This window comes from Rhinolophus sinicus, chromosome 2 (genome assembly GCF_057876585.1).
Source record: "Rhinolophus sinicus isolate RSI-liver-muscle chromosome 2, RSI-T2T, whole genome shotgun sequence".
Lineage (NCBI taxonomy): Eukaryota > Metazoa > Chordata > Mammalia > Chiroptera > Rhinolophidae > Rhinolophus > Rhinolophus sinicus.
Genome location: NC_142502.1, coordinates 116423927 through 116431925, shown reverse-complemented (window position 1 = coordinate 116431925; position 7999 = coordinate 116423927). Strand labels below are relative to the sequence as shown.

Sequence of the window (7999 nt, the reverse complement as noted above, 5' to 3'; positions counted from 1 at the left end):
GTGAGACTCCAAAAGCATAGAGGTCTCCTCGCCGCCATCTCTGTGGGAAGAAGAAAACCATAAATGAAGAGTAGAGTAACTGTGTGATAATGACATTGAGTATTTACCCTGTGCGTCCCAAAGATTATTTTACCATAACAATCATTGTGTATTCTACATGTCCATTGAGAGAAAGGGACAGACAGCATAGCATTGGAAAACATGATTTGGCAGTGAGTAGGCTGAGTTTCAAGACCTGCTCTCCACATGCAAGCTGCCCCCCTTGCAGTGCCTCCAGCATCCTCAGAGCTCATTAAGTGGCAGATATTGTTGTTAAAGCATGTATCTCAGTCTGGAAACAGGTATGCAGGAAATATTGCTTTATTTCTCTTCAAATAACTTAATTGAGATTCTGGGCACCCACTTCACCAGTATGGTAGGAAATTGCCCACTTGCCTTTACTGGGTCCCACCACCACCACCACCACCATCTTCACTTCACAGAATCTGGAGGCTTATATGCTCCACAGAGTGGGTGCCAGAAAATCCCACCATCTAAGGCACTGTCGTGGCCACATGGTGGCAGCAGCATAGAGGTCCCCACACCTCGTGGAATCCACACATCTCCCTGTCATTCACAGCCTGGGGGGTAAGGGCTGGGATGGGGCATTGGACCATTTCTCTCTCTCTCTCTCACTGCTTCTGAAGGTACTAGTGCTTTCCCTCTGTCAGCCAGCGTCTGGGCGGGAAAGACATGCCACACCCAACCGAGGTCATTGGAGGACAGATTTAACAAAGGAACAAGTTACAAAGGTGTGGGCAGCAGTTTGGGAAACCAATCAGGGACAGGGCAGGGCCTTGGAGCTACCAATTGTGGCAAGTCATTCCATGCGTAGCCCTGAGGGTCAAGGAGAAGGAACTGTTCCCAGAGCTTGGAGAGGGTTCCCGACAGGCACTGTGGCCTTCGCTAGAAGGATGCAGCCAACCTGCAGCCGCCCTGCAAGGAGGCTCTAGGCACCTTAGGACCTGACCTCACTGCTGTGTCCTGATCTCCTACTGCTTCCTTCCACAGGCTAAACCCAGCCAAAAAGCCAGAGCACAAAGGAGCCCTTTGATGCTCATTTACACAGCCACCTGGGCACGAGCGAGGGGGAAGGGGAGGAGCAAACCCGATATTCCTGGGCCCCTCCGCGCTCTCGGAATCCTAGGATCACCTCTCTGAGGAGGGTGAAGCTCACAGTAATTGTAAATGGTTCTATAATTACAGTCTTGCTGACCTGATTACAGCCCATTCTCTATAGCACAGACGGGGCACATCTGGGAGTGGCTTCATGTCTGTCTAAACTCAGGGACCAGAAGGCATTCGGTCTCTCCAAATTCTCCCTCAGCTTCTAATTGAAGTTTCACATGTCATCCGTTAAAGTTCCATCCCTTTGATTGAACATTTTGACCCTACTGGGTTACAGATAGCTTGAAGCAGAGAGTCCTCAAAGTGTTATCAATAATACAACTGGTGTGGATGAAGATGGTAAGAGCAGCTTTGCCAAAGGTTTAAGGGGGAGAAAATCAGAGTGCCCAGTATCTGGCAGTGCAAGGAATGGTGGCGACCTGTCGGTGCGCTGTTGTGTTGTTTGTTGTGTATTTTTGGCAGGTGACTTGAAGCAGAATGACGGTTAGATCCAGGGGCTCTTAACTGAGGGAAGCTCAGCCCAGTCCTTGGCAAGTCCAGGCTTTCTTCCTGCCTAGGTGACAGCTAACAGGACACTGACAGCCCAGTCAATATGGAGCTAGCTCTCTAACTTGGTAACATGGATCATTTCAACACTCAAGCTAGTCCAGCATAAGCCAAGTTCAAAAAAAGAAGAGACGCCTGGAGTCTATCACACCAGCAAATGGTGATGCTATTTTTCAAGTTGAAACTTTCCAGAGCTGTTCGCAGATGTATTTACACTATCGGATGTTTATGTAACTGATATTGCTTGGTTATTGTTCTGGGAAGCGCAGAAGGGATGTTTATGTGGAGATTTCAGTAAAAGCAAATGGAGGTAGTTAGACCACGAAAGGTAGTCATTTGAAAACAAGGGCGTGGAACGGGCTTGTCCTCCCGCTCCTGCGTCGACACATAGTGAGCGACACACTTCATAAACCAATTCCCCTATCACACGCTGGTTCTGCGCTGAGGGTTTCCCAGAACAGAACAGGGCTCTCCTTCGTCCTCGCTGTCCTCAACCAACGAGAGTGGATACTGTTCCTTGCCTCTCCTGCCTGGAATTCTTTATCTCGGGGCTTCTGACCTCAGCACGAAGCACTTCTCCTGCTGCCCGCTGCTTGTCCTTTTCTGGCTCCCTGTCCAGCTCGTCTTCCTCTGCCATGGAGTGAATCTATGAATCCAATAAGGGAAAATCTGTCTGGGGTAGAAAAACTAGCTCCCTCCAGCTCGGGGCAGAAGCATTAGCCCTCTGCGCCTTCCCACTACAGGGAGCGCAGTCGCGGCAGCAGGCAGGCTAGGTGGGCCTTGCTAGCCCTGGTGACGGGTGAGAGGCAAACACTCCCTTAGCCAGGCTCAGCGGCAGTGCCCAGTCATGCACTTGGCCAGCTGGGGGTTGAGGCACCCCATTCCACCTACAAAACTCACCTCCAGCAGGTTCCAGGAACCACAGAACCAGGTTCACAGATAGATGAAGGATGCCCACCCTAGGCAAGGAGCAATGGTGACAATGACCCCACTGAAAGAAGACTGTGGTGGCCCAGCAGTAAATGGCATCGACGGTGTCCAGGAGAGAAAGATGCACCAGGTTCAAGATGAGAGGCTCAGGCTCATGCGATGTATGACTACAGCACATGATAGACTATCAATGCTTTGAAGTAAGGTTCTAGCTGATTCAGGGCTCAGGTGCCAGGATCCAGCCACCATGCTTGGCACATGGAAGAAGTTCAATGAATGTCTATTAAAAAAAAAAAAAAAAAATGAATGAAGAGTACTGATGAATGAACAAGATTTCATGACCCCCTGGACAAAATGCATGCAAGCACAGACCTGGAGAGGTGAGATGCTGGCAACAGTGAAACAGAGCCCAGTTGGGACCCCCACGAAAGAGGCTTGTGATATCCCTGGCCTTGCCTCTCCCTGCCTTAGAGCTTAACAATGGAACCCCCACTCCTCCTTGTGGATTGAGCTTGAAGTGTCCCGTCCAGTTTCCTGCTTTAGATAACTACCCTGAACCTTGTGCTGGCTTATAATCACAACACCCCTTGCTTACTGATCACAATCTCTATGGCCTAGCATTCTTTCCAGGTTACTGTCATCACTGCTCCTGGGTTGATGACCACGTCGGAGAGCCACACCGCCTGAGGGAAGACTCCATGCAGACTCCTGGAACATCACGTGGTCTCTGGGGAACACCAGATTTTTCCTTAAATATCCCAGGCTGGTCTGAGAATGTGAAGGCAGTGTTTGGAGGTGTTAACCCGCTGCCTTCTCAGACCATCGATGCTCTGATAATAAACACTTATTCTATGTCCCAACTCCCGAGTCAGTCTGTTGGCTGAGCCGGGCCCTCGCCCAGGCTGGTGGCTGGGGATAAACTCCAGAGCTCACGGGCCATCTGGGAGGCTCTGTATCTCCCTATCCTGTCCCAACCAGTTTCTGGTTCCTAGCGGGGCTTCAAAACGTATTTCCTGAGTAGAATCAAATGTTTGTTCCAGACCTACATGTCCTTTAGTTTTGTTCTCTGAAGTTTTGAAACCCTGTCAGCCTTTTCAGCTATGATACGGTAGAAGAGAGTTCAATCCTTCTCCCTGGCACACCCAGTCCTGACCACAGCCAAGAATCCTGGGCCACAGCCCCCCAAAGCAGCTGCCACTCCTTCCCACATGTGTCTGCTCCTCCAGTGACGTCAGCAGGGACAATGTGTCACATGCCACCCCCCCACCCCCCAGACTGTGTGGGTACAGTCTGCCCCTCTGAGAGGGTGAGGGGCAGTCAGCATGGAGGAAGGGATCACACCGGGGTGCTTCTGGGAGCGGTTCCTTGGGTTCCAGGTGGAGCCCCATACGCCCTTAGACCAGCCCTTACAGAGGTTGCCCATTACGTGGGCACCCCATGTCCTTGCCCAGGACCAGCTTCCTCCAAGAGGAATTCCCTTCAGCCCTTCCCTGCACCGATTTTTCCCTTGTCCAGGAATCCCCATGCACCCATGGGGGCTGACGTGAGGTTGCAGTCGCCTCTTCTGACCAGTCATCTGCAGGGTACATGCCGGTGAGTCAGTTGGCTGAAATCTAAGGTAGGTGGGTAGGTAGGCTTGAGGGTGATCATCCAAGAAGGGCTTTAGCTCTGAAAGTTCAAAGAACAGTCTAGAAAGTGGCTCAGCTTCTGCCTCCAGACTCTGCCCTCAGTGGTCTTCTCCTCCTCCTCCTCCTCCTCCTCCTCCTCCTCCTCCTTCTTCTTCTTTCTCACTGTCTCTTCTTTACTGACCCTGACATTGCTACATCATATTGTTGGTATTGGCATGAAAAAACCTGCGGACCTCCACATAGGCTTTTCCAAAGACCAGGAGACCCCAAGAACTTGTGTAATCCTAAAATAAATTTGGGTTCATTAATGTAGAAACACAAAAAGCTCTCTTTTCATTCTCAGAAACTTCGGTTTTAAATGAAATTAATGTTCTTATTATAAAAGAAATACAAGGGGTGGACGAGTGGCTCAGTTGGTTAGAGCGTGAGCTCTGGACAATGGGGCTGCCGGTTCGATTCCCACATGGGCCAGTGAGCTGCACCCTCCGTAACTAGAATGAAGTCAGTCAATGAGCTGCCACTCAGCTCCTGGGTGGCCAGATGGCTCAGTTGGTTGGAGCGCGTCCTCTCAACCACAAGGTTGATGGTTCAACTCCCACAAGGAATAGTTGCGCCCCCTGCAACTCACTAATAACGTCAACTGGACCTGGAGCTGAGCTGCGCCCTCCACAACTAAGACTGAAAGGACAACAACTTGACTTGGAAAAGTCCCAGAAGTACACGCTGTTCCCCAATAAACTCCTGTTCCTCTTCCCCAATAAAAAATCTAAAAATATATAAAAAATAAAAGAAATACAAGATCATTGTAAATAATTTAGAGACTACATATAAACCAAAGAAGAAAATAAAATCAACCATAATTCTATCAACCAGCATAACCATATTTTCACATTTGTGCATAGCTTTTCAGAGTATATTTATGGGGTAACTGTACAGTAACTTATTATCTACAAAGCATTTCCCCCTTCAAGTGACCTGCTTTTTTATTATCAATATATTACAATATTGTCTCTATGTTATTAAATATTCTTCTAGGACGTTTCTAAAGGTTGCAATGCATCCTTTACGGCTATAATATTCCTCATTTACCCAAGCCCTGTTGTTAGCCAGTTATGTTGTTTCCAACTTTGCCCAAATATTGAAAGAGCTGTAAGCAAACTCCCTGTAGCTATATCTCTGCCCACATCCACAGTCCTTTCCTTGTGATAAATTCTGGAACCTGGAATCGCTGTTTTAACACAGGTAGCTGTTGCCAAATGGTCCTCTGGAAATCCTGACCCTGGTCGTCCTCCCCCCGCCAACCTCTTGCCACAGACGAGATGCCTTTTAGAAATAAGAAATTTAAGGGTGATCAGGAACTGTTGCTCCCCCAAATGAGTCTTTTCTCTCCTCTTCCAACATATGGTTTAAAGGGGCTAGCAAGATTTTTCTGTTTTAAGTCTATGGAGAAAATGATTTGTGGCTCAAGAAACCCTTGTAACCAACCATTCATGAGTGAGGATGGGAGAAAGAGGACTTTCTGTAAACGCATTCCACTCCTAACTTCCCATATGCTCAGTGTTTATTAAACCGATCCCTTCGTCTTCCCTAGAATCTTTTTCACCCAAGCAAATGCCTCTGAAGCCAGGGGGAGAGGGTCACAGTGTTCTTTCCAAGAAGCAGCGTTGAAAACACATACCACACCATAAGTTTATTTATACAGGCATGCTGTGTGACCTGGGGCAAATTTCGTCTCCATTCTGTGTCTCAGTGCCAGCCACCTACAATCTGGGGGGCTCGCTGCAGTGGAGCGGTGGGCAGCCTGCCCAGAGGCCCTGCCACTTGTCTGACATCGCCAGATCCCTTCCTCATGCTGTGGCTTGTTCCCCCTTTTGCTGCTCTTCGGATGGCTGGAATATGTGCGATGCCTGGGATGTCCTTGAGGCAGGCAGGCCAAAAGGGGAGCTGGCAGCCCCTTCCCATCTGGATACCTTACAAGGCAGCCAGGATCGAGAGGCTGAATTCTTATCTCCGGCGCTCTGGACGTGCCTTATTTATAGCCCTGCTGCCAAGAGTAGGCAACTGGCCCGCAGCTGCGTACACGGTTGGGGTAATCCAACAGAGTGGTTGGTATCGCCGCTGTCCGCTCTGATCAGGCTGGAGGGCAGACGACAGGACAGGTAAGAGCCCAGTGTCCTCCCTTCCCCTCCCTCTCCTTTGCCGTCTGTCCATCCCTGTGCCTGCACCGGCTTAGACACGAGCTGCGCAGGCTTCAGGCCCTGGGAGGGAGCTCTCTGGCACTGTGGACTCGCAGACCCAAGCAGAGACCCAGGTGGCGCTGGCAGCTGCTCCCACCAGCAGCACAACTCGTGCGCTCCGACTGGGCTGCGTAGAAGAGCAGAAGCTGCTCTCGCGTGGAGCCTGCAGAAACATAAAGAATGTGGGAGCATCCTGATTCCTCTGCCCCCCTCGGAGTGGGAATCGGGAATTTACACTGAGATTTCAACACCGGAAAGCTGCTTTTCAAAAAGGGCAGAAAAAGGAAAAAAATTATAACACAAACATTGGGGGGTTGGGGAGAACCACAGTGCTCTCGAGCTTTTTTTGCTCCCTGACGGGATTTCTGGATAGCCTGGGGTGAAAAGGCAAATTACTGATGAGTCTGATTATGCTGGGAAAGTATGTTTATACAAGATGACTTTATGGCTGATGGTTCAAAAGTACAGATAGCTGTTGTGTGCTTTAAAAGGAAATGCACTGATGTTTTCCTAATTTCTAGTGCAGAATATACGCAAAATGCACAGTACTGAGTAATGCTCGGGCAATGGCATAATAACGTTAAAATTGATAGAATGACATATATATGATAATAGGTATCATACATATAAACATCTGCTAGCCAGACTCCATGCGAGGCACTTTATCAAGTCCAACCTAAAAAGAAAACAAAAAGAAAAAAGAAAAGAAAAATCTGTCAGATCAGTTTTTTTTGTTTGTTTTTGTTTTTAATAATCATGAAGTCGAAAGATAGTATTGACACCTGCATTATAGGTTAATGTTATTTTATCACACATCTTTGCTCTATACAGGTTTGTTGTTTTATTTGTTTCTTAAGGAATGTTGTTTGAATTTTGTTTTACGGCTAGGTTTATAACAATGAGATGTGCTGCAATAAAGTCTATTACATTTTGAGATCCATGCTATTTTACAAAGATGTTTAATGGACTAGCCAACTAATCAACTCAAGTGATCACATTTTTGAGGCTTTTTCTAATATCAAGAAAATATTTTAATGTATGACTTCCAGGAAAAGTTGCCTATTTTCCCACAAAGCATTCCCTGACTGCTCACCCACCTTCTTGCCTGTCTTTGAGCACATTTTGCATTTTCTGATTTCATCATCCTGTTTAGTGCTTCCAGAGTTCATTGATTACAGATCATGGAGGCCAGGCCACGCTGTACTTCTGTCTGTAGTCCCACAGCTCTTAACACAGCAACTGAAACACTTTCTACTGGTGTCTAAAATATTTCATATTTAAAATAGATGGCCAAGAAACACTGACTTTAAATCATCCTCTTCCCACTGTTAAAAAAAAAAAGTTCAACTGAGTAAGTTTTAAAGATCTTATTGGTTTTATTCAGCAATTCATGAATCAGGCAGCATCCCATCTAGCAGACAGAAAAGGAGCTCCAAGGAGCTGTGCAAAATGAAAGACTTTTATAGGAAGAAGGGAGCAGGAACAAGAAAC

The 7999-nt window shown here is 47.7% G+C and overlaps 1 protein-coding gene across 1 annotated transcript in view; it reads left to right on the top strand.

The window, feature by feature from the left end:
• The first annotated feature begins 6299 nt into the window (after positions 1-6299).
• The window catches only part of FHL2 (four and a half LIM domains 2), a 65415-nt gene continuing 63715 nt past the window's right edge, over positions 6300-7999 (top strand). The window contains exon 1 of the mRNA XM_019714009.3: positions 6300-6430. The gene's annotated coding sequence lies outside the window, so the exon portion shown is untranslated. The remainder of the gene's footprint in view (positions 6431-7999) is intronic.